We start from the raw sequence: 27,796 nt of genomic DNA, 5'->3' as shown, positions 1-27,796 counted from the left end.
CATGTCCAAAGTAGGACCTGGAATATCCTGGGACCATCTCTTGAGAGGATATGGGTGCAATGCAAGAGGATGTCCAGTTCTAGGCATACAAATAATACAGACATGCAATGTGTTTTCAGGATAAATTTTGGTGGGTTTTTTGGTGGTAGGAGGTTTTTGTTGTTGTTGTTGTTGTTGTTTTGGGGTTTTTTTGATCTTTAGAAGAAAATAAGGTGGGACTTCCCTGATGGAATTCCAAGAGCCAAACTCCTGGCAGATGTGTTTTCTAATCCAAATCTTTCTAATGGGGATTCCCATGTTTCCTCAGGCAATAGCTCAGGTTTGGGGTTGTTTTTCCTGTCTCACCACAAGCTTTCCTTCCAATTCACCCATGGGTTTATAGATGGTGCATGCTACCCCACCTACCAAATCCTTGAGAGACGAAGTGTTGGTCCCACTGTGAACCCTCAGGAAGGGTTCCCTTGGGGTGGGATTCATGGTGGGACCCTTGGGGTTGTCCTGAGCATGGCCAGGATTTGGACACCATGATCCTTGTGGGTCCCTTCCAACTCGGGATATTCTATGATCCCGTGATTATATCCTGTAATGACCAGCCCTCTGGGAACATCAAACCACTGACCTTCACTCATCCATCTCACAGCACGCCACTCCTAGGCATGTGGAAAACCTTCCTAAATCCAAGGGAACAACATCCACCCTCAGAGGTGCTCAGCTCCCTACTGGGAGCAATCAAGGAACTACCAGGGGAACTGCGGCAGGAGGAGAGGTGTTTGTAATTAAGCACCTCTGCACAAATGCAAATTAAATGTGTCCCCGTGCTTTATTTGAGTTTAGCAGAGCCTGACTCTGCTTTTGCTGGCACAGCTTGGAAAGCTGCGACCCAAGGGGAGGGAGCAGAGGTTTGTGCAAGAAGTGCTAAAACAAAGCTAAGCAGAATCATTTCACAGGCCACTCCAAAAGCTCCCCTCCGTGTGCTTCCTTGACCCACTAAAAGCCTTCTGCAATAAACAGCCAAACACACAGATGTCCACGGCCCTCCTGCAGAAACCATTTGCACTGTAAACAGGACATAAAGGGGGGGGGGGAAGCAATGCTGCGAATGTGCAAGAGTGACAAGTCCTAAATTTCACTCCGTACCTCACAATGCAGTCACTGCTCCTTCACAGACTCACTGCTCCTCCATAGAAAGGTTTCTGAGTGGAGATGTGTGATTTGGCAGGACTTTGAGAGCCACCATGGGAAGAGAGACCAAAAACCAGAAGAGTGGCTAAAAAATAGGTGGGAAATTAGAACAACAGCAAAGACCAAAGGAATAATCAGGAAAATCCTGTCAGGAACGATACCGAAGAAGGAGCACTGTCATGAGAACTAAGATCACCAGATGACTGCCAGGATAAGGAGCTATTGGGAATAAGTCACCTCAAAGCAACATAATCAATGTCTGTCTCTTCTCAACATGGACCCTGTGCCACCATGGCAACCTACGAGGCTTTAGAACAAAACCTCTGGGACAACAAATCCCAGATAACACTGACTGTGCAGACCATATCCAGGAGAAACTGGACACAAAGCAATCCTGCACGGAATAATGGGAAGAAAATATTAACGTCCACCAAATTTTGACTGCAAGCCCAGAACAGCACGAACAAAGAGCAACACCGAAGTGTCCATGAACATCAGTGATTCCTAAGAATCACCATGTGCCCTCCTCTGCATCAGAAGTGCTTCCACTGGACATCCACCACAATTCCCCCGGCACGGATCAACACCTCATCCCACTCCATGGGTCAGCTCCGACCCACTGCCTTCCTCAGCATCCTCACATCATCACCACCACCAGACTGACAGGGCCTTGCATGTCACATCCTGTCACATGTCATCAAACTGCTCCCCTTGTCCTGGTAAAGTGATTATCACCATGGGTCCTACTGCAGGTTTGGGCTTTTTCCTCCCAAAGGAAAACAAGTTCCCTGCAGTCACTCTGGAGACACTGAGAGAAACGAATCGTTGGTCCCCTGAGTATAAATCATTGTCCTTGTCACGATCATGACCACTGCTGTGTCAGTACGCACAAGAATTAGCTCTAGAAAGTGTCTGTACTGTAAATTTCAACACTGAAAAAAAGCCTCTGATCCTTAAAAACCTCCTTGCTCAGCTACAGTAAGGAAGAAGACACAGAGAAAAAACTTGTATGAGTAATAGGAGAGATGTTCAGTGCTACAGATAATGCAGGAAAATTTATCCTCCCCCCTTTTACACGGCCCAAAAATGAGTAATTATGTGCCAGGAGATATCATCTACTCCACAAATCAAGTCACTGAAACTACAGACTAAAAATTGTTTTTAAGAAAGTCAATTTATTAGCGATTACCGTGCAGACAGACATATGAGTGCTCTTGTGTACTCGCTGCATTAACAACCTCTCAAAAGCCACAGGAAAAGGAAAATCAATACTGTGTATTTTTTCTCACATCAATTTATCTGCTGCTGAAAAAAAAAAAAATAACTCACTTCTGTGTATGCCACACATGACATATCCCAGGTTTCCTCCGAGCAAGGAAAATAAAACAAGCTTTTGCTGGTTTCAGCCAACCAAACCCTGCCTTGCTGGACTCAGATTTTGCTTTTGATAAAACCTGAAATAAGACTTGAACAAACTCAGAGCGGTCTCAGGCAGCTTGGCGCTGGTACACAGAGCCTTTTGTTCCTGATCCTGCGGTGCTGGCGCAGGGCTGGAGCCCATTAGCAGTGAACGGTCCACTAAATATTTCATGATTCTGGATTTCAGACGTTTCCCAGGACGGGTTCTATCACTACAGATCCTACAATCGGGCATGACAGTTGCTAAATAAAGGATATCATGCAGAGTAGCCTCTCCAAAGCACTCCCAGAGCTCCACCCAGGAACCAATCTCTATATTCTTGACATATATATATATGTGTGTGTGTGTGTGTGTGTCTCGAAAGTGTGTATTTTTTTCTCTCCAATTACAAAACACAGATTTTCCCTGCATCAAGTCTTTCAGGCTGCTACTTTGACAGGAATCAAAACAAATCCCAGGATGGCGTTCCCATTAGTCGAGCAGACTAATCTTGTTCCCTTCATTTTCTTTTTCCAGGTCACCAGTTTACTTCCCTCGGCCGAGAGCTCCCCGCAGACCCTGGGAGGGCGTCTTAAAGAGCTCTGCAGCCAGAGCATTTCCCCATCGCTAAACCCTCAAACGTTCCCGCCAGATCCCAAATGGGGCCAAGTCAAAGAGCCAGGCAAGGGAGGGCTGTCCCACTGGCCGCTTCAGGCTGGACATCCGGAGGTGTTTCTTTCCCCAGAGGGTGGTCAAACGCTGCAAGCGGCTTCCTGCAGGGGTGGTCAGCGCCTCAAGCGTGTCAGCGGCCCTCGGGCCATGCCCTCAGGAACACGGGGTGGATCAGCCGAGCGGCCGGGATGATCCCTGCCCGTCCCTTCCACCCGGACCCGTCCGGCTCTAAAGCCCGAGAGAAACCCCGAGGACTCGAGCTGAGTGCTTCGCCTTTGCTCAGGCGCTGACGGTGACCCCGAGGTGCTGATCCTCCTCCCAGAGACACTTCCATGCCCGCTTGGCTCTCCTGGCTCTCCCGGGCACGGGGATAATCCTGCCCGGAGCCAGGCTCCTTAAGGCAAAGCGGCTTTGTGGGCCGCCGGAGCCACTCGCGCCTCAGGCGGGCTCCGCGCCGGCCTTCGCCCTCACGGCCGCCTTAAGCCCATCTAAGCTCCAAAGAACACGGCCACAAACGTTCCCTAAGCCTCAGCGATCCACAAATGGTCGTGGCAGCGCAAGGAGAGGTGGGAACGGAGCAGGAGAAGACATTCCCCTGGCGGGAGCCTGCCCGCCGACACAAGGTAGGCCTCTCTCGGAGACGGGCAGCCGCTGCAGCCTGGTTTGGCCACGATTTTAATTCTCGGCCCTTCCACCAGAGCTCACACAGCAGCAAGGCACTCGCTTCTCCACCTCTCCCGCTCCCACGCTTTGCCTGCAGCCAGTGGCCAGAAAGAAATCACCACTGAGCTCCAAAGGGCCCCATCCACCAAACACCAAAGCCTTGGAGCAAAGCTTGGTTCGTAATGAAAATTCGGCCGAAGCCGACCCCTGCACTCACAACCTGTGGGGAGGCAGCCGAGGAGCAGGTGTCACTGCTGGATAAGCCTCGTTTCTTTCAGAAGCTACAAATGGAACCAGCCATCACCATCATCTATGTTTAGACCCGATATTCCAAACAACCCCTTTATTTGTGCCTCCCCTTTTTTTTTTTCCCCCCCCTCCCGAAGCTATCTCTGGCAGAAGAATGAAGCAGCTGCCACTGAGAGCAGGAATTGAGTTAAAAGCTGAAGAAATGCAGCGCTGGTAGCAGAGGTGACGCACCAGCTGGATGCATTCCAGGTCACTGCAGCCTGGCAGGCTCTCCAAGAGGACATCCCAGCGGATCTCGGCAGCACAGTTGGATTTTTCCCCCACGTATGCAAAAGCCATAACTCCTGTGGAGCCAATCATTTCACACGGGAAGCCCTGCAATTCATTTTTTTAAATGGTTTGCCAATCAGGTTATTATGTTCAAGCTAAGGGAGGAAAAAAACCCCACAGAAAGACTTTGCATGGGGAAAGCATTCCGCTTGGGATTTTACTTGTCCTCCTGTGCCAAATTGGCAGGAGAGCTGTATAATTACAGGGCTTTTACAAACAAAATTAATGTACAGCAAGCCTGTACATGGCCACCCTCCCATCCATGGATTTTATGGAGAACAGAGCAAAAGGATGCCAGTTTTATTTCACAGTGAAACCACTCTCCCAAAACGGGAGTACTTTTAAGTAAAATCCCCGTGTGTCACCACGGACCGTAGTCCCCTCTTGCACTTTAAAAGACAGGCAAACTTCACAACGCAAGAGCTACAGAGAACAGGGAGAGCATCCCTCAGATCTGTGTGCCCACACAGGGATCAGGATGCAGCATGCCCAGGAGTGGCATCAACACATAAGATGTGGCCATAGAGACAGAGAAGGGCTATTATGGATGTTGTTAAGGATAAAACCTTCTTTTCTTCTACGCCTGACCAGGAGACCCTATTTTTTAGACTAAAATATAACCAAACACATTTATCAAAAAACCAATTCTCAAAAAAGGCCACCTTATTACGTATTAAAGGTTTATTTCCCTTTATTATAGCAGCACATCAGTTCCACTAAGATCCACAACCAGCTTCCAAGAATCCTCTGCTGCTGTCACAAATGCTCATTCTGTGGATCCTAATTTCTCTTTGTTTTCCCTGTCACATTCAATATATCTCCTGTTCATGAATTATAGACTTGCCTGATTTCCCTAACGTCACCCAGGAGTCTACAGTAATTCAGGAACCCGGCAGACGATGGGGAGATCCAAGTCCTCCTTCAGGATGAGAGCAGACTAAGGCACATAATTCCCCCCTGACTGAGCTGGCCACCTTCCTTTCCCTTATTTTCCCTCCAAAATTCCACTCCCAGCAGTTTACTCTTGAGGTGCTGAAGAGGTGAAGATGACAGACGTGTGTGGTCCCAGAGCTGCTGGCACAGCATCCATAGGATACCCCACAGTGCCCGCTCCAACACGGTGCCAAACCGTTTTAACTCCATCAGACCACTGCTCCTGAGAGCTGAGCAGGGCAGGGGACACTCCTGAAGGGCAGGGCCATCCAGAGGGACCTACACAAGCTTGGCAGGTAAGCACACACACGCCTTAAACATTAACTCCTTCCAAACCCGAATTCATTTTAGCATTTTTTGGACACTGACACAACTTTAACTTAGAGCAACAAATGTCAAAAAACATCCCACTGCTTTCTTCAACTCGTGAGAAGCTCAGGACAGCAATTAAACCACACGTGTGGAGTTAAACACAAGCTCTAGAGCTGCTGCACTGACAGCTTCTCTCCAACTCTTCATGGTCCTTTACCATTGTAAGAGGTTTAGTTTTTATTGTCTTGGGTGGTTTAAGTCATCTCATGCATACTTCCCTGGCAGTTCTCTTGGGGAGGGAACATCTTTTTTAAGAGGATTTTAAATTATTTTAATCTGAAGAGCATTTACAAACATTTCCCACTATAGAGCAAGAACAATCTGTTGTTGTTGGTACATTAATCCTGGCGAGCACTTGAAGGGCAGAAACACAATGGGGTGAAATTGTTACAGATGGCCTCAGGGTTATTCCAATACTTGAACAACTGGAATAATGGGGTGGAATTAAAAACATGGGCCCAAGCTTAGGAAACGCCTCACGATAAGATCACGGCGCCCAAAAAGAGGAACAGAAAACTGTTGAAGAGGACACAGTTGTGGAAATTAAAAATGAGCCTTGTAGACGCACAAGAAGTATTTTCTAGCCCAGATGGAAAAACCATCCATCCATCTTCCACTCAAAAAAAAAAAAAAAAAAAAATCAGCAGGAAAATTATCTTTCTTCCATGCAGACAAGTAAAATTTCACAAGGTTAGTGTAGAGAACAAGCCAGAACTGGCAAAATGGAAGAGAGGAGAGATAATCTAATAGGCCTTTTCTATCTAATTTTTATGATTCTTATGAAAAATGACCTGAATAAGTGAAGTTATTTGCCCTTGTCCTCTTTGTTCATATTGGATTTAGTCATAAGGGAAATCCTGCCAAGGATAGTATGTTTTACTCAATTTACTACCCTTTGTGATTGCTCTATAAAATATTGGATACATGATAGGAAAGGTTATGGAGGTTCGGGGCGGGGGTTTTTGCAATGGAAGAAGAAGGAACACACTGAGCACTTGCTGGCAGTAAAAATTAAGACAACAAGAACTGATGGAATTTTCTGAGGAGAAATGTTTATCTATCAGTCCATGTTCAAAGGATTGTATTTAACCTGAATACGGTGTGACTTTAAAAAAAAAACCAGCAATTGAGTATTAAACAAACAGTCTCTTGCAACATTTCAGTTCCAAGTAGGTCACAAATAACACTGGAGTCAGAAGCTCCATCTCTCTGCTGCACAAACTCTGTAACTGCCAGAAGCTGAGGTTTCCTTTGAATTCCCAGTATTTATTATGCTGCTACTTTTGGACTCTCGCTGTTAATCACACGGTTACACCGCTCCTGCTATTCCAGCAGAAGGCAAGAAACCAGAACCTGCTCTTCCAGGCCTTGCATTTGCTGTAGCCGACTGGTCCTGAGCTGCGAGTCCCCTTTGCCCACTCCTTCCATGGAATGCACCCCCAGCCCCAACACGTGTGCTGAGAGAACCCGGGTCATGCACAGTGCAGCCCCTGAGCCATAAATAACACGGAGAACTCTGGCAAAGCCCAGGTGCAGCCGGTCACCAGCACCGCCGACTCATTCTCGGGGACTCCAACACACTGAGGTTGTTTTCCTAAAGCCATAGAGGCCAACCATAATGACGCAGGAGCTGTTAAACCCTGGGAATGTATTCCCTGAGCACCTCACTCCGCATGCAAGCTGTGCTGTGAGATTCCAGGGAGAAGTTGGGGCATTTCTCCCTTACCACTCAATCCCACCCCAAAACCAAGAGCCTGGGAAGGAACTTGCAGCTGCACCGGGTTGTAATAAGTGGTGTCAAAAATTCCAAGCAAATGAGTACCACATGTCTGGGAAGCAGGCCCTTTTCCTGGGCTGACCTTGGAGGCCGAAGGGCTGCCTCTTTCCTGACAAAAGGGTTGCAGGAAGGAAAACATCCCGCGTGCCACCGTGTAACCACACGGGTGAGATCCTGCTGCCCTTTGCCACAGAGAGCACGAGTCGAGTTTGGGATGAGCTCGGATCCCATTTCTCAGGAGCTTCCCTACAAAAAGCTGAGCGGACTCCCACAGAGTGGGTCTTGTTATCTCACAGACTTTGGTTTTTCATGGGGGATTCTATCAATCACTGCTGCCATAGCACCCGCCATGGATTTATTAAGGCTGTTCTTGGAATGGATACCGGGAGACAGAGGCAGAACAGGAGCCCTGACTCACCTTGCGGAGGGTGGATTTTTTTGCTGCCATTGGGAAGATGGACATGCTCCTCTCCAGCTGTGTCAGACATGAGCAGCAGAAGGCCTGGAAATTTATACATGTTACTCCTTAACCTCTTTCACAGCAAGGTCCTCCTGACCCTTTACTTGGGATTAAATTACGCACATTTACAAAAACTAATTGTCTACAACGCATTCCAATTACAAGTCTAATTATACTTATCTAACTGTTGCCTGACCGACTTGGTCTGGAATCAAACCACGCTTTTCTGCCTTATTCCATATTAAACTGGGCTGAAAGGCTTTCTGGAGTTCTGGAAGTTCAGAAATAGATAAAACAGAAGCATCTGAAGACTGAGCAGATAAAAGGCCAGGCCAATACAGAAGAGCTTTCCAAGCACACATCAGAAGGATCCATCAGGATTTAAAAAATCTTGGACTCGATATCTTTATTTGAATATTAATTGTTTCCAAAAGACCGAAAACAAATGCTCAGTTCCAAGCTTCAGGAGGGTCTTTCATCCAAACAGAGGATTATGTCAGTCCCTCCTGGTCTTGGAACATGTAAATCCATTTTACACTTCTTTCCTTTTTGGAGGCTCTGAACGAGTCTATCAAAACCTTGCAGTTACATATTAAGGCAATAATTACAATCAAGCATACGCGTCTAAATGGGTTTAAAGCAATATGGACCACTGTGCTCAAAGGTCAGCAATCAATGACTCCACATCCAGCTGGAAGCCAGAAACAAGGAAAACAGGGCTGGTACTCGGGCTTGTCTTGTCCATGGATTACTTGAGTAACAACACAGGCTGATGTGAAGAGGAATCACAGGATGGTCTGGGTTAGAAGGGACCATAAAGACTGTTAGAACTCCAGCCTGGCCTTGGACACTGCCAGGGATCCAAGGGCAGCCACAGCTTCTCTGGGCACTCTGTGCCAGAACCTGTCCACCCTCATAGTCAAGAATTCCTTCCCAATCTCCCATCCATCCCTGCCCGCTGGCAGTGGGAAGCCATTCCCCCGGTCCTGTCCCTCCATCCCTTGTCCCAAGTCTCTCCAGCTCTCCTGGAGCCCCTTTGGGCAGTGGAAGGCTCTGGCTTGGCCAGTCAAGAGAAGTCCTTCGTGCCCCAAACTGCACACAGCACAGGACTTAGGAAAACCAGGTGAGGAAGCTGGATTTCTTTGATCTGGCAAGGAGGAACCAAAGCCAACCTAAGCCCAGCCTGCAGCTCCCTAAACAGCAGCTACAAAGGTGACAGAGCAGCGGCTCTGTGAGCTCTGCAGGAGCCTCTTCTCAGGCAGCCCAGAGCATCTCGCCCACTGTGCTCAGTGCTCAGGATCAGCCCAAGGATCAGATTAAGTCCAGGGAGGAAGGGATGCCGTTCCCTCTTTGTGTGCTGCATGGACTGTGCCCAAGTGAGCATCAGCTATGCCCCATCAGAGCAGCCTCAGCAATTAACACCCTCTTCTCACCCATCAGTTCCTTGTGACAGAATTCATCCCGTAAGGAATCACAGCGTGCATTTCGTTTTCTGCTCAGAATTCGCACCATCTAATTTAGTCGCAATTAGCATAGATGATCTAATATTCCTTTCTGATCTTAATTCCCACCAAACCCGTCAAATTCAATCTCCCTTTTTGTACACAGGCTACAAAAGCTCGAGTCATTACAATTCCTACCCGGTTCCACACTGGTGTAAACGAGAGAATGAGACCCTTAAATTTCCAAAGAGCTTGAAGGCAGCGTTGCATTAATGAACCTCCTGGAACAACCATGTGTCTGTGAAGAAGAATGTCAACTACTTGTATGGCAGCCTTTGAAGGTCTCTCCAAGGAGGAAACGAGCCATCAGCCCGGACAAATTCCCCAGCTGGTGGGTTTTGATGGATCACAAGACAAACAGATCCGTACAAAGAGATGCTGAAATTGTCTTACAAGGCCCGCTAGCCCTGACCTCAGCCCTTCTCTGCCCCGCTCCGCTCGCACAGCCTGACAAAAACCCCTTCAGGTGGGTACGCACGGATTTGGGGGTGCAAAACGCTTGTGCCAAAATCCAAGCACCAAAAGAGAACTTCAGTATCTGTGTAGAAAAAGGGGGGAAATGCAGCATCGTTCATGTCAGTGACCCGATGTTTATCTTCCACACCAAACAAGCTGACACAGTTTCACACCTTAAACTTTCTGCAACAGCACAAAAGAGGGACTTTGCACAAGGGCCTGGAGGGACAGGACACAGGGAATGGCTTCCCACTGCCAGTGGGCAGGGATGGATGGGAATTGTTCCCTGGGAGGGTGGGCAGGCCCTGGCACAGGGTGCCCAGAGAAGCTGTGGCTGCCCCTGGACCCCTGGAATTTTTCCAGGCCAGGTTGGATGGGGCTTGGAGCAGCCTGGGATAGTGGAAGGTGTCCCTACCCATGGCAGGAGCAGGAATGGATGACCTTTAAGGTCCCTTCCAACCCAAACCATTCCATGATTCTGTGAAAACACCTGTCAGACCAATCCTGCTGCTGACATCCCAGTCTGTTTTGAGAGAAGGCTGTTGCTTTTCCCAGGAATTCATCAGGTGGGAAGCTGTTCTATGAACACAAACACTTGCACACCCCACTCTGTATTAATGTGAATTTCAGTTTCCAAGGGAAGTTTGACATTAGTTCCTAGCACACATCACCACTGAAATGTATCATCCTTTGTTTCCTACATGATAAAAAATTAAACAAAGACTCTCAAATTACTAACTAGATGCCATTGCTTAAATAAATGTGCACAGAAGCAGTGGCCAAAATAAAGGAGCTCTAATTTTAATGAAAGGACAGCAGGGTACAACTGATATTTGACCAAGCAGGGAGTAGAAATTTCTTTCAGGAGAACAAAAGCAAAATTTAAAACAAAAACAAAAACAAAGAAACCCCCACAAGTTTACAATCAAATATTTTAAATCAGCAAGCTGGGATTGTTAAATTAACTACAATTAAAATCAGCAATAGATTTAAAAAATAGATTTAAACACAGAAGCAGGTAAATGACAAAGCTGGCTGACAAAGCTCCAGAATCCCCTTTGCCAAGAGAATAGGAAATTTCAAGAGAAATTGAGTATTTAAAATAAATTGCACCTATTGCAGCCCTTCTTCATATAAAATAAAATAATGATCCAAGATATTGTTTAAGGAAAACAATAAAAGGAAAGCAAAAACTGCCTTAAATAGGATGGTAAATGGTCAAATGCAGCTCTCCCACCCTTCCCCACCAGGAATGCAGTCACACACAGGCTGTGTCTATACACAGGAATACAACAGGGAAAATTAACCCGGGTGTAACAACAACAAGCAGAATGGAATCCATTCAGATCCTCCCACTATCGAATTCCTTGGATGATGACTGTTGGAACGGGCAGAAATTCAAGATACAAAAATCCAGAAGATGAAAGATGTCGGTTCACTGCCACTCTACCTTTGCTAGGACTGTGTAAGGCACTCGAGGAGTTCGGAGCGTGATAAAACCCAGTTTTTTCTTCAGCTCTCACCATTACTTTGGACTGGCACCAGTGCCAAACCCCAGATCTACCAGGGCTTCTACGCCATGTAACTAACCCCTGCAAAGTTTTTATCCAAGAAGCCTGAAAACAGCCTTGCAAGGGAAATATCAATAATTCCTTTCCAGGGATAAGGAAAACAAAAATCCAGACAGATGACAGATCTTGCTCTGGGTCACACACGAACTCAGCTCCTGTGTCCTGCACAGTCCATCTTGAGTCCCTGCTTTTTTCTTTCCCTGGCCTTGATGGCAAGGCATCTCTTGCCATCTCTTCCCCTTAAACCTAAAAAAATACCTTGGCACACCGCAAAAGAGATCATTTCCAAGAGAGAAAAACACAGCTTTGCCTTTGACAACTGTTTTTAAGATTGAAATATCCTCTTGAACAAGAGAATTTTCCATCCTGGAAAAGGTGTGAAAGCTCTCCAGCTTCTCCTTGCCAAGTTTTAATCAGTATAATCCAGGAGTAACTTCCCAAGCATGGAAAACGGGAAGGTTTTGGGTTTTCCCAGTCTCACAGGGAGTCCTGCTGGCTGAGGGATGAATAAAAAAGGTCAATTCCACCGTGGATCCGCAGCATTCCGTGAGCTCCAGCAGCTCCATTCATAATTCATGGTGTTGACACACCTACCTGCTGCTTGGGAAAGATGAGCACAGACAAACATGACATGGGGAAGAGCTTTTTCCTTCTTTCACTCTCATCTCCTCTCTCAAGAAGCAGAGTGGGGATTAATCCCAGAAGAACAAACTTCTTGCTCCCACACAAGCCCCTGGCTGTCCAGAAGCACATGTTTACACTCACAGAAAGCAAGTGTTACATAGTATTTTTAACAGGTAAACGTGGTAATTTACATTTGTAATTTTCACTTTGAAACTGCAGGGAAACAGACAACCCTGAGAAATGGGACACATCCCTGTGAAACCTAAACAGCCAGGAGTGTTTAGATGGTTCAAAACTGAATGTTGTCAAACATGGAAAACTTCTGAAGTTCTGGTAAACGGGCAAAATTGTCAACAGGAAAGTGCTTAATTTATACAATCCCAGAATGGCTTGCGTGGGAAGGGACTTTAAAGATCACCCAGTTCCACGGCAGGGACACCTTCCACCAGGTCAGGCTGCCCCAAGCCCCGACCAACTTGGCCTTGGACACTGCCAGGGATCCAGGGGCAGCCACAGCTGCTCTGGGCACCCTGTGCCAGGGACTCCCCACCCTCCCAGGGAACAATTCCTTCCCAATATCCCAATATTCCATCCAGGCAGGGAGGTTTCTGGGTGCCAGAGCACATGGCCGGGGCATGTCCAGCTTTTCATCCCTCGGCACCCCCAAATCCTTGTCCCCAGGGCTGCTCTCCAGGCATCCCCTGCCCAGCCCGGGTTTGTGGTTCAGGCTGTGTGAATTCCAGGAGGGCTCCCTCTCCCCCCAGGAAGCACCGTGGCCATTAGCACACGATGACAAGCCGGGCTCATGTCGTGGAACACTCCAGCATGTGGAGTATCGTGCATTTAGTCTGTATGCAATTAAGACCATTTCATTGTCTCATCAGGTTCCCTGTGATACCCAATTAAGTAATAACACGAGGAAAGCGCTCTTAATTAATGAGGAAAATGCTCTACAAGCTAGACACAGGTGTGTGTATCTCAAGTAGGGCCTGAAACAGTTGAACAGATCATTTAATCTTTATTAAAAAAATCCCCACTCAAATTTGTATCTAATTACCTCAATAGCAGGAATCTTTCTGATTTCTTCCAAGGGGGTTAAATTTCTTTGCAATATTCAACAATCAAGTGGTTTATAAAAGACTCAAATTAAAACTGACACTTGGAGTGCAAGAATGATCACAATTTACACATCGTTATTCTGGGGACGGAACAAATTTGCTTTAAACCACTTTTCTCCTCGCAATGTTTGCACAAAATCAATCTCCTCCATTGATACTGAACGAGCCCATTGGTGTTTATTTTTATACCAGCTCTGCTATTTGGGCTGAGCTAAATGAAAGCCCGTCCCCACCGTTAGATTAGTCAGGGCAATGGCTTTTAAAGAAAGACACTGGAAAAAGGCGGAATATCACCCTAAGTCTCATCCTTACACTCTTTCAGTGAACGGCATGGCAAAATTTAACTGCAAAAAACGACATTTCCATCAAGTGCAGCAGTTTTGTACCCCAATTTCTTCAGCTAAGCCAAGTGGACGTGTGTCCTTCAATGCATTAAACACACAGGGCTGTTTTAGAGAACTGTGTGGAAAATCACGTCGTTATGTACGGACAACTCGGATAACCTTTATCTCCCATTTCCCACTGCTTGGTTTCAGTGACATTCCAACCTGAATCAGTTGGAGTTAAACAAGCCACAGTTTTCTACCTTTGGTGAGGATCAAGTATGGAAACCAAGTCCTAAATTCTGACTTTAGGAGCAGGAATTGCAAGGAACATTATTTGCAGGGAGTGAGGCACCTGAAAATCTGCCCTTGCCTTTCTTCCCACATCCTCAGGCACAGTCACCTTCCCTGGGAGGTCAGCCTTCCACCTCTTTAGCTCTTTTTTCCCCAGACAGCAGAAGAAACCAGCTTTCTAGAAACTCACATCTTACTCGCAGCACAATAAAAGTCTTTGATTTTTTTAAAAATATTGTAAAAAAATTTCAAAGTACCTATCCAGGCTACGGCAGCCTGCCCAAAATCTTCTACAGCAGATCCCTATGGGGAAAGGTTGATAAAGAGGACAGAGCTGTCAACCTGTACTTTCATAACCTCCCACCCTAGTTTTTCATCACAAGGTTCTTCCCTAAGCTCTGCATTTCTTACTGCAGCTGCTCATTTTCAGCTCTTGAAAGTTTCGGTACAAAGGAGCCACGGAGACGATTTTTTCTCTTTGATCAATCACGTCCCACTGTTCAGAAAACAGGCTCCAAACCATTAATCTTGCTTATGTTATCCAAACGCTTGCTAGGATCTCATCTTTCCTATAATTTATTTAGCACTGAGTCCCTTGACAATACATCTGAGGTATTCTTAGATCACTTCAAACATCAGTCAGGCCAGGAGTTCTGATGGCGAGGCAGAACTGGCAGGGATGAGTTTTAGACGCAGACAAAGACTGATCAATGCACGTGGCACTTCTGGGAATGCCATGAATAGTGTCCAGCTGCCCCTCGGTGAAGTCTGGCTTCAAGGAGCACAAGGGATCACCTGGAGACATCCAGGTACCACAATACATCGCCTGGAGCCAGAGGATTTCAATAGAGGCTTTGTCTTGCTGCTCACGGGGTTCTTGCTGCGTCGTTTTACCTGGTGCTGGCACACACCTGAAACTCCATTTTGCACAGTTCCCTAAGTTATTTTCCCAGGACACAGTAGCCAGAGGTGAACACTTGGGATGGGATTGATTTGGGGAGAAAGGAAGTTTATATGTGGTTTGCAAACAGGAATTATAGCGATAGTGCACTGCATAAATCCCTCCCTTAACTGGTCCTGTGTGGAGACCCACCACATCCTCACATTCCCAACCAGCCCAGGTTTCCACGGGTATTTTACGCCTTTGAGAGGTCCTCTCATACCCTGAGGAAGCTGGGGAGAAAAGGAGGCTCAGGGGGGACCTTCTGCCTCTGCACAACTCCCTGACAGGAGAGTGGAGCCAGGTGGGGTCGGGCTCTGCTCCCAAGGAACAGGGACAAGACAAGAGGAAACAGCCCCAAGCCGAGCCAGGGGAGGTTTAGATTGGATTTTGTGAAAATTCCTTCCTGGAAAGGGTTTGTCCAGCCCTGGCACGGCTGCTCAGGGCAGCGGGGAGTCCCCATCCCTGGAGGGATTTCAAAGCTGTGTGGATGTGGCATTTGGGGACATGGGTCACTGCTGCCCTTGGCAGTGGTGAGGAATGCTTGGACTTTGTGGTCTTGGAGGACTTTTCCAACCTTAACAATTCTGTGATTCTATATCGGGGAACACATTTATTACAGAAACATAAATATAAACCTTTTTAACCTTCACTCTCAGCAATCCAATTCCATTCCCATATTCACCATGTGCTCCACAACATTTTCGGGCTTGTCTCCAGCTCCAGTTAATTTGAGCTGTATCCCAAGCCCACCCTTCCCACTGTGCCATCCTCCGCAGCAATTTTTAACTGGCACGAGGCGGTAATTTTAATGTGAAGGTCGGCCCATTAACTAAAAGCCAATGTTTCAATCAGCAAACCCCAGCAGCCCCTCACACGAGCCCCAGTGTCACAGCCAGGGGTTAAAATGTGCCTTCCTGCAATTCTTTCTGCCTGGGTAGAAAACACTGTTCGGAGTTTCATCCATTTAAACGTCACCCACGACCAACCTAATCCCGGACCAGAACATGCCCTGCCTTGGTCTCTGTAGTTTTAAAGGAAAAGTGATCAATTTTAGAGGTGAGCAGTGCTCTTTTCCTTGCATCATTCATCCCAAAAGGCAGTTCTCCTTTAAAGGGTTCTCCCTTTAAAACACCTTGGATGCCTGGAATTTTCTCTGGGATGCTCCTGCAGTCAGACTCTCCCTCTGATAAGCCAACCAGACTTAGCTCTGTGCCTCTCTGTGTGTGTTTCTTCTAGTCCTCAGACTATTTCTGCATTTCTTCCATTCCCCTACAATTTATCCAGGAGCTATTTCTGGATGTTGAAATGGAAATCACACACAGGAAAGTCACAAGCACCAAATACAGAAATGAAATCGGTTCTCTTCGAAATATTTTCTTGCTCATACACCTAAAAACTTTTAAAATAAATAAATAAAATTGCCTCTTTTGCCGTGGCATCACTGCTGGTGTTTACACCCGCCTGCTCTGTAATCCCTTTGAGCACCACAGCTCCTCACACGACTCTCTCAGAGCCCCTTTAGGCACTGGAAGTGCTCTAAGATATCTCTGGATCCTTCTCCTCTCCAGGCTCCCAAAATCCTGTTGCAGCCACTGCTGGATCATTGAAACCCTTCTAAAACCCATCCATCTGACCACAATGTGGCATTTTAAATATGATTAATATAATATTTATTTGCTAACATCCTGCCAATTTTCTCCATCAGAATATCACTCGGTACCAAAATGCCTCCCAGGTCACAGTTTAAACAAGAGCTTCCCTGGATCCATCCCAGAGGTTTCAGCAGGGCACCAGGTCTGCAGCAAGGCAGGACCAGGGTGAGTTCTCAGCGCTGCTGCTCTGCTTTGAGCGACTTAATTGAAACCAGTAATTTAAGCACAGTCAACTCGATTTAATTTCCTAGTGATGACAAAAACTGGCAACCTATTTAGGCATTATTAACTTAAAAATTAAGTTGATATTTGCTTGACTGTAAGCAGAAAGCAGATCTGCTCTAACAGGACTGAGTTCCAGTCTTTAAGCACACCTTTATTCCTTGGGGTTTGGCTGTCTTTGGGTGTTCTTACATAAAACCATTTATTAAAGATGTTTATTTTAGACAGGGCAGAATCCTGAATGGGTAAATTGAAACCAGTAACCTTTGAAAAACGGATTTTCACAACTTTCCTGATCTATGAATTTAAAGGAACACAAGTTTTGAGAAACTAAATAACCCAAAGTGAAAATCCACGTAAGAACACAACAATGTCTTTAACCTCTAATGATGGCTTCTCACCCATTCTGTAAAGACTGTATTCAGAAACAAATCTCAGATAATCTGGGATGATGGACATGCAATGAAATCTTTTAATTTTCTACTTTATTTTTGCATGTGAGAACAAAATTGTGAGAGCTTGCTAATAATGTGTATTACGGACACGCTGCCAAGCAGGAATAAATTACCCCTGTGTAGCAGAATCCCTCTAAGATGAGACACTGAAGGAACAGCAATTTTAATGGATCAGCTTGATTTTCAAGGCATTTTGGGAAACAAAACTGGCTTTAAAAATAATGCACCTCCACACTTTTTTCCCCTGAAATTAGAGTGACACAGTTATCCTGAAACAACTATTTTTAACGGCTTCCAGCTCTCTAACTTGCCTGAGTTATCTGATCACACTCTGGCTTCACTTCCCAGTGTTAATTGGGTTTGTTCCTGCACTCCTGTGTGTTGCCTACAAATACAGAAATGAACCAAATCAGGCAGAAACCATCGGGGTTAATTACAATCAGCACCGAAATCTCGAGTGCTATTTGTGGCAGCAGTGGATTTTTATCCGCTCTCCGAGCATGAGCCACTCGGTAAAACAAACACAGAAGGGAACTCAGGAGCCGTGTCCCTCTGGATTCAGGTGCTTTTTGGGAAGGTTTAAAACAGAGTCTCTGAATCCTCTGTGCAGAGTCTCTGTTTGCCCAATTTTGGTGGTTTCTTACTGTTTCCAGCTACTTGAAACGAATGTAAAATGCCCAGGGGTTTTATAACCTCTCATGCTGCTGATCCTTCCTACTGTTACCGCTCCGGCAGGAAACACGACTCCCAGAAAACTGCTCCAATTAAAACAGATTTCCGCTCTCCCTACCAGGAATAGACTCTGGATAGTCCCCAGTAACTTTAAAATGGACACTCCCATTGAATTATTTCAATATAAAAAGATTTGCAGACAGTGCTGATATCCAGCTAAGCATCTTCATGAGAACACAACTCAGGTAAATTTAATATCTGGGGTTTCTTTTCCCCTCCCTCTTTACTTAATGGCAATATCCCTAAAAGTACAACAGCTCCCGGTGTCTACCTTGAGGCAGCAAAAGAGACACTGCCCAGTTTTCTCCTCCCTCAGGCCAACCCATGCTCCTGGACCCTGGTGGTATCTCCAGAGGGCAGGCAGAAATCAAAAGCCAGAAAATAAGAGATTGTTTTACCCAGTGTTCTTCCTGCTATATTTGGGTAAATATAAACACCCACAGAAAGTAAGAAATATGAAAAAATACGAAAAAAAAATCACGAAAAGGTAAAAATCATAGGAAGGTCAGGTAAAACCTAACCTAAACTGAAGGCACAACTTCCTGCAGGAAGAAAACTCCATGATCCATAAGCCCCATGGCTTATCCTGATAGCCAGGAAATCCTGATAACAGCAAGAAAAACATATTCCAGAATCAATGCCCTCCCTGCCCCAGGAGAAAACTCTGCTGAGGTCCTTTCAGATTTAAAAACAAGATTGTCTACGAAGTAAAGCCCAGCTAATCCTGACTGCCAGCACAGTCCCGGGGAGAGAGGTCTCACCCGGAGAGAAGATTCAAATCAAGGTTTTCACAGATCAGAGGCAGCAGCCTGAACTGCAAACCTGAGCAAGGGTGACACCAGAGCAGTCCCCACAGCCCTGATGTCACAGCAGGGACATTTCCACGTGGCAGGAGTCAAGTGGCTCTGAAACCTGCCTAAGACTTTAAATAAAGGGCACAGCAAAGGAGCCCAAGCGCAGAGAGTCCACAACCTTCCCATTCCTTCATGTGGCAGAGAAAGGGGGGAAGGTGTCACTGGAGCATCTTCCGATGTTCCATTTATCTGCCTCAGCAAGTGCAGACACTACCAAGCCTTTTTGCCCCATTCCAAATGGGAAACTGAGGCACTGCTTACGCAGTTTGGGAACTGGAGGGAAATCTGGGGCATGGAAAGAAGCAGATGCCAGTCTTCCACCATTGGATCACAAGAGCATCATTCACCCCTGGCAAATTATGAGCCACAACGTAAGAGGTTGGAGATTTGGGTTCTCTGGCAGGGAATGAAGAAGTTCAGCACGAGGCTGAAAATTCATCCCAAAAAAATCTCCACTGAAGACAATTCTGTTGCGTGGAATTTGATTAAAGCCAGCAACACTAACCACAAACAGAGGAAAAAAAGATTCCCAAGGGCTGAATACCAACATGGAATGTCGGGCTTTGTGTCGGGAAAAAGGGAAAATACACAAACTGTAGGGAATGGGATGGAACACACACGGTCAAGTGCCAGGAACGTCAGTGAAGAGCATCAGGAAAGCAGGAGAAAGTCAAGGACATCCAGGGAAACACCCACGGTGAAAGTCACACTAAACTCTACGTGCGTATTTAGTGCTGGCAAGAAAAAACAGCCTTGGATTATGGAGAAAAATGGTTTCCTGCTGCTTTCTCCAGCCTGTGCGCAGAAAAACCAGCCTCTGCTTTGTGGATCAGCACGACGGCCTCCAAGAAATACCTGGATGCCATGGATTTCCCAAGGCTGGCCGATCACTGTGGCCACAAGAAGTGACTGCTGGGAGCAGCCACGGCGTCAGCTGGAACCAAGCAGGTGAGGAAAGATCTCAGGGATCCTGGAGAAGAACTCCAAGGGAAAGCCCTGTGTCAAGGGTTGGCAATCTCCACACGGTGCCATGCCAGGCTTTTCCTTCCCACTGGCTCGAGGGTGCCAAGGGAAGCCGAGGAGGAGCTGGTAGGAGCTGCCTCCCAAACCAGCAGGAAGCTGCTTCCAAGCAGGACAGCGGCTTTTGCCGAGCCTGGAGCTCAGGGAGAGGCAGGAACTGCAAGCTGCAAATCCCTCTTGCAGAGCAGTGCCTCAAAATGCCAATGCTCCACACTGCATCCACAGGCTCCTTGCACATCCACAGGCTGTCGATCCCTGAGCTACAAGATGCACCCGGTGCCAGATCCAGGAGAAGGCCCCCCAGAAATCGTGGAACTGAACAAGGCTGAAAGGCTGATCAGAGAATATCTGGATTTGAGCGATGGAGCAATACTGGAGGGAAGGGAGAGATCACGAATTGCAGAGCCAGCACCTTTCCAACTAATAAGACACCTTCCCAGATGAAACTGCTGATGCATCCAGGAAAGGCACAAGCTGAACACAGGAGAAGGACACTCAGAAGGGGAAATGAGGCCCAAAGTCAGACAAGAGCATTCGTAAGAAAAAAAAAAAAAAAAAAAAAAAGGAATTTTCTGCTGCTATATATGGATGCAGGGAGTCTGGATAACAAGCAGGAACAAATGAAATCCTGGCCAGCAGTAAGAAAAAAATGAGCACGTGACTGGACTTGAAAACCATGAGTCCCATGGTGTTCGGATATGAAAGGAAGAGATGGCTGCAATGTATCCCTAAAAAAAAAAAGGTGGGAAGGCTCACCTCTCTGACAGCTATCAACACTGCAGGAAAACTGAATTTCCAGGGCAGAAAGTTGGTGTGTTTTAATGGGTGAAGCCAGGAGGAGGCTCTGGCAAGCAGCAAGACAAGTAGTTGAGTCTCCACACTGGGAAAAAAATCCCATGTGGGGTTAGGGAGGAGACAGGAGGGATACAGAAACTCTCACGCTGCAAGTAATTACAAGAGATTGGCTGCCCAAAATCCTAGGTGACAATTTGTAACACCAAGTAACTGATCTGGGCCTCGTTACAAGCAATAAAGCTGCAGAAATCACTGGACTGGAAGCCTTGACAGAGCAGAAAAAGGACAGACTCGTATTTAAATATATCTCAGTTCAGTAATTCAATCAAGACTGCAAAATGTCTTCATTTCAATAATTGATTTTAAGCTGTATGACATTTGTGCTTTTTTAGTTATCATCTTAACGAAATATCAACATAATCACAGGCACACAGAATCATTTGGGCTGGGAAAGACCTTTAAGATACTGAGTCCAACTGTAATGAAAATTGGCATCACTTGATTTCCCACAAATACAATGCCACAGAGGAAAAATTAAGGAATTTGCATATAGATGATCCACTCAGCAAGTTTCAAAGTGCTTTTGGGATCAAAAAGGAAATGGCTCCAGAGCGAAGTTTGAAAAAGCTTCTGGGGCAAATCAGAGACTGAAGTCCCCTCACAATCAGTGGGAAGACACCAGAAAGATTATTTAACAATTTCTATGAAAGCAATTACAGGACACAGCCAAAATGAAACAACATGGATGGGTCAAGACCAAAAACTGTGTCAAACCAAAACAGCCTGGTGAAACCCAATAAAGCCAAGTGCAAGAGCAGCGTGCATTGTGCAGGTGGAGAATTCCCAGCTGGGCTGATGGACAGGAGAAAACAACCCCGAGGGGATATTGGATCACAAGTAAAATGTCAACAATACAATGGAATTGCCAAAAAAAAAAAATAAATAAAAAGGCACTTCAGATTGTTTTAAGAGTGCCATGTGGAAACCAGCATTATTTTGTTTTATACAATGCTGACAAGGCCACGCAGTGCCAAGTCTGAGGAGAGAGAGAAGTAAACACACCAGAGCACAGAGGAAAGCTGAGGAAATAATAAAGAGATCTGGATACAAAACGATCCATAAGAACACAGTAAAGGACCGTGCCAGCCCAGGAAAACAAGCTGCAGGAGGATGTAACATGCTCCCATCGGTGACAGCAGAAACACGGGGATGGGTTATTCTGAACAGCAAAGCATCTTCATTTCTCAGAGATCACAAAGTCCCAGGATGGCTCGGACTGGAAGGGACCTTAGGAATCATCCAATTCCATCCCCTGTCATGGGCAGGGACACCTTCCACTATCCCAGGCTGCTCCAAGCCCCATCCAACCTGGCCTGGAAAAATTCCAGGGATCCAGGGGCAGCCACAACTTCTCTGGGCACCCTGTGCCAGGGCCTCCCCACCCCTGCAGCCAAGAATTGCTTCCTGAAAGATCTAAGATATTGGAAAAGCTTTTCACCAAATTGGCTAAGTGCTCACTGCCAGGTTCCTGATAAGGCCGGCACCTCTGAGACTGGGAGATTTTAAGGAAAAATTAGAAATGCATTCATTAAGGATGCTCTAGGGAGCAGCTACATCCTCCCTCACCATCCTTTAGCTTGCCTCGAGGAGGTGAATGGACTGGAAAGTCTCCCAAGGTCTCTACCAGCTCTGCATTCCAGCATGGAATGATGCCCCAGAAGCCCAGGATGTTTAACCACCGAGTCCTCCACGAGTCCTCCACTATTTCAGAGACCCCAAGGGCTCATCTGCAATACAGTCCAGAATGCAGAAGAAAATTTGGAAGACAAACACAACTACATCAGGAGAGGGCAAAATGACTCAAGTAAACACCAGTCCGTTTGCCAGACATGAGCTCTGGACAAAATAAGGGAAAACTGAATCAGACTCGACCTGGCCTTAAAAAGAACAGGAGCAAAATTAATGACAAGTCAATGTTATGGAAAATAGGCCTTGTCAAGCAAGGCTGACTTCATCCTCCGAGGAGATCCATGGTGATAAAGGTAAGTGCTGCAGTGTTACAGGCAATCTTTGGAGGATGACATCCCAATTAAAAAATTACCGCTGTATGTGTCAACACAGCAGCTGAGCAGATTCCGACTTGGCCGACGGACAGATGACTAAAAGCAGCCACCCGTGGGAAATCGCCGGCAAAGTGAGCTGCAGTGGGGCTCTGCTGGGTGTCATCCAGAGCCCAGAACCATTCCAGAGGTCCACTGTGGACCTGGAATCTAGGGAACAAAATGGGAAAGCCAGAGGCCCTCAAGCGGAACCTGTCCAACACTTCCCAGGTAACGCCGTGAGTTTAAGTGGACCACTTGCTTGTGGAATTAGGAGTTCCCTCCAAAAGGAGGAGATGTCCCACAGTTCCTGGAATCACCCAGGAACCCACCCTGTCCCTGGCATCTGCTCCAGCAGCAGCACAGCTTCCCTGGAAAGCAAAACCATGTGGGCAAGATGCTCCTGGGCTGCTCTGCTGTGTTTGCTTTTCCAAGGGCTCAAATTTGAAAGACGTCAAAAAAATCTCATACAAAGAATTATTTCCTTGAGTTCCCAAAATCCGTATTAAAAGACTCAGCTATCCAAGAAAGTTCAACAGCTGGGATTTGGATGCCACAGTAAAGAAAAAGAACCCAGTTCTGCAGTTCATGGCACCGCATTTTAAGGCTTGGAAACTTGCGTTGTGAATGTAAGTCAAGTCAAGAGCAAACTGGAAAATATGTGGAATGCCATCATTTTGTAAAAGCCATTAAAAGTCTCATTAAGAGACGCCATACACAGAAAACTGAAGAAAATGATTTGCAGAATAAACTACTACAGAATCAAACGTTTACACAGGGACCTATTCCGAAGCAATTGCATTTTAAATGCTCACGAGCTTCATACAAAATACTTTCCAGCAGGGAAAAGCCCCTAGAACCCGTCTGTCCCTACAGGCATGACAATTATCCTGGGTAAAATGTCACCAGGAACTGCAATGAATGATCTTACTTTGTCCATCAAACTGGCAGGAGAAGGTAGAATCGTGGAATTGTAAAGAGTGGGAAAGACCTCAAGGATCATGGAGTCCTCCAGCAGTGCCAAGGCCACCACCAACCCACGTCCCCAAGTGCCACATCCCCGTGGCTTTTCAATCTGTCCCTGGATGGGGACACCACGCCTGCCCTGGGCAGCCCATGGGACTGTGGGGACCCTTAGGACCTTGTTGAAAATAACCACAAAAATGGCCCTGTCCATTAAAAAGAGAGTTATTACTGCCTATAAATCCAAGTAACAAGAACTGAATGGAAAATGGGGGAAAAGAAGACCGCGCTCAAAACTTCTCGCCAGTCTTCAGGATGTATTTCCAAGCTCAGAATGGTAAAACCCTCTCGTTATCAAATTTAGGGAGCTGGTATCCAACAGCAGAGAAAGCACAAGCCCAAGCACTGGGCATTAATTTGTGGCAGATAAGAAGCCTGATGCCATAAAAGAGGCAAATCTTTTTTTCATTAAGTTCTGCAGCAAATTAGAAGGAAAAACCCTGCGGACCCCGAGATGTTATGGTCTATTTTAACTTTTGCTGCAGTCTGCAATCTTTATCCATTTTATCAAAGAATTAGACATGCCTAACAGGCATGATGGCATCTATTCTTTGGGGCTTTTTTGCCAGTTTAGTACTTTTCCTCTCATAAAATACTCTAAGCTTGTCTCCAATAATCCTCCCAAAGCTCTAACCCTTGCTGAGACAAGGAAGGCAAAAAACGATCAGCCTACAAAACCACTTCAGCTTTAGTCTTCCTATTGAGAAAGCTATCGTACCAAGGCCACAATAAAGCCCAGGTTTCTGCTCTGACTTTTCATTTTTCCACTCTCCAGCTTTCCACGTCACTGTTTCAGCCAAGGAGAGGAAGGAGAGACAGGGTAAAACACAAGCAAATACAAACCAGAGGAGGGGAATGTGGTTTTTTCAGCTTTTATAAATCCTTTGACGATAATCTCCTAAATGGTTTGCTGGGGAGCGTCAGCAGGCCCACATTTTTTCCTCCCAGAAAGCACAGTCACTCGAAATTCCTGTGCAGTGCTCAGGGTTTTCAGCACATCCATAGTAAATAAAACCCAGAGGAGCCCAGAAAAATTATCCAAGTCCCACTCACACTCTAAAAAATCTGTGCGTCTCCATCATCATCAACAGAAGCTCATTCCCTAACGTGGTTCTTAAAAACAAAGAGCTTCCACAAATTTCAGATCTGCAAATGCTGGCTATGCCTTAAAAACTGGATCTTGGCTGCCTGGGATCTTAATTACAGGTCTGGGATTCCCGCTTCAGACGCCCATGGCACACCTGCCCTCAGCAAAAGAAAATCCTGGAAATTCCCAACTGTTGCTTCCCATTCAAGCTGACAAACATAAAATCCCACCTCGAGATTATCCACCCTGCACAGCACTGACAAATCAGAGCAGAACACCAAACACAGATCGCAGACATGACTTTACACTGATTTCATTCTCCCTCTCTGCCCGGGCGGGCAGGAAGGAAGTGCAATCACGTTGTCTTTACTTTCTCCAAAAGTCAGGTTTAGACAAATTATACTGGGAAAAAATTCTTCCCTCTGAGGGTGGGGAGGCCCTGGCACAGGGTGCCCAGCGAAGCTGTGGCTGCCCCTGGATCCCTGGAAGTGTCCAAGACCATGCTGGATGGGGCTTGGAGCAGCCTGGGATAGTGGGAAGTGTCTCTGCCCATGGCAGGGGTGGGACTGGGTGGGATTTAAGGTCCCTCCCCATCCGAATCCTTCTGGGATTCTATGAATTTGCATAAATAAACACAGCCCTGCCACTGACATTCCTCCCTGGTATTTAGGGATATCAATGTTTTTGACACAAAAATAGGAACAAAGTGATTCAGTTGAGTGGAAGGAACAAGAAAGTGACACGATTTAAACAGTTCTGGAGAACTGCATCTGTCCAACTGGTATTTGAGTCACAGGGAGATAACTCCTGAAATTTCATTCCCAGTTTTAAACAGCGACAGATTAAGAATCAGTATTTTTTTAACTCAGAGACTTAAAAGACCATCAACAGGTAAAAAAATCAGACGGGTGGATTTTATTTCTTGTCACTGAAACACAAATCTTCATCTGTTCGCTGAGGGGATGCACGGCACGAGAATGCAGCAGCATCCACAGGGACCAAGGGATGGGAATTTGGAAACAGCCAAAAGAAAATACTACGGAGTATGACAGGAGCTGTTTCCTATGCAGTCATTTCGGATCGAATATTCCTATGGACTGAACATGAGAACTTATGGATTTTAAGCAGGGAAACTGAGCCCAGCCGATGAGGAGGATCAGGGCACGGGCACGTCAGTGAGCACGAGGGAGCTAATTCGGGACAGAACCAGGGAAGGGAATGCCCCGGCACACGGAGAGACTCCAGGAATTGCAGAGGAAACAGAAAGTACACGGAGCACTTGTGCTGCGGAAAGGGAAACCGGGGGCCTCTGCAGATACCATCAGGCCCCAAAGGCAGGGCTGGGAGACAAATGAAGATCATAATCCGCACGGAAGGGAAGAGCGAGCTCACAGAGGAAGATGTAAAAGTTGCGTTTCCCTTCCCACAGCCTCCGCAACTGCTTTCCAGAGAGCTGGGAATCCACTCGGAGCTCCCGGCTGGAAACACGCAGGGTTCTGACTACCTGAGGAGAAAGGTCTGAACCCCCTCTGCCCCGGCAACAGCAGCAGAACACCTGGATTCTGGGCCAGATGGAATTCTGTTCACACCACAGCTCTCCCAGCAGGTGACCCAGCGGCGACATCCCAGCGGTGAATGTCCCACCTCCCTGGCAGGGAGAGTGGTGCCAATCCCACGCCTTGGAGAACTTCCCAAAAGCAGGCACTACCCCGGATTCCACACACACCTCCCTGCCTGGAGTGGCTGCCTTTGCACCTCCCGTGTCCGAGCTGAGCTCTCCCAGGCAGATCGCATAACTCAATTTAGCCCCGATTCAATTATCACTTTAATTACGCTTTCGGCGCAGGTACTGAAGGCCTTTCACAGAGCTGCTGCTCCAAAGCATTCCCACTCTCCTGAGAAATGTCTTCAGGAGCAGCATCACCCCTCAGCCCTGTTCGTGCCCGTCATCCCTGTGGTGGGTTACGGATCACGGGGACCAGGAAAACTTAACTGCGGATCTCAGAACCCCCTGGGTAGTGCACCCACTGCAATGCAGGCTCACCACGGAGTTTGACAGATGAGTATCAGGCAGGATCAGAAAGCATCACCACAAATGTTCTCCCTAAATGACTGCATCCCAGTTATTCCACGTACATCTTCTTGCAATTCGGGTTTCTCGCTCCAAGGAATACCCTCTGAACAAACTCCAAACACATTTTGCTTCCAATCCCTTTGTTCCAGAGGATATGCACCTACCTGTCCAAAAAAGTGTGTCTTTGCTGACAGCCAGGGATTTTAATGAGCTGAAGAATATACCCCAAACCCCCCAGATCTGAGCAACGTTATCTGTAACGCTTATCCCACGTTCCCTAAAATAAAGCACGGGATTTGGGAGAGAAAGATTCCTTCTAAAAAACCGTCAGCATTTGCTTCGGTAAATAAAAAGTTGGGATGCATAACTGGGTAAGTTGGTATTTGCAACTTAGAGAACAAAAGTTCGTCAGATTTAATATAAATTTAACGCAAAATCCACAATGCTGGCTGATATCAGTCCTTTTAATAACTCTGTATGTGTAACAAGAATACACAGATCACAGTCGTCGTTTGGGGTTTGGTTTTTGTTTTTTAAGAGACTCAACCATAAAGGTCAAGAAAATCCACGAAACAGTTAAAACTCAGAACCAGAAAGAACTGAAGAAAAAGAAAATACGCATTTGGCCTCTTCATACTAATTTCCTTTTTCTTTACATTGCTCAACATCGCTCCTCAATTTGAGTTCTAATCAACAACCACTTCACAGCTCACATTTTATGAAATAATGCAGTTGATGCAATCAAGTCCAGCAAAATGTTTCCCTAAAGATGTTTCCATCATTCACATTCCTTAAAAAAAAAACACACACACACACAAAAAAAAAAAAAGGCTCTGACTTCCTCCATCACTATTTAACCGCAAAAATAAACACACCGTTGCATCTTAAATCATATTTTGATTAAAACAGAAATAG

The 27,796-nt window shown here is 46.3% G+C and overlaps 1 protein-coding gene across 4 annotated transcripts in view; it reads right to left on the bottom strand.

Moving 5' to 3' along the window:
• The window catches only part of FAM168A (family with sequence similarity 168 member A), a 127,199-nt gene that overhangs the window by 97,900 nt on the left and 1,503 nt on the right, over positions 1-27,796 (bottom strand). The gene's annotated exons all lie outside the window — the stretch shown is intronic.

Source organism: Chamaea fasciata, unplaced genomic scaffold (assembly GCF_029207755.1).
Source record: "Chamaea fasciata isolate MVZ Bird 193981 ecotype frontalis unplaced genomic scaffold, bChaFas1.0.hap1 SCAF_2, whole genome shotgun sequence".
Taxonomy (NCBI): domain Eukaryota; kingdom Metazoa; phylum Chordata; class Aves; order Passeriformes; family Sylviidae; genus Chamaea; species Chamaea fasciata.
The sequence above is the reverse complement of the archived record's forward strand: the minus strand, read 5'-3'. Positions and strand labels throughout refer to the sequence as shown.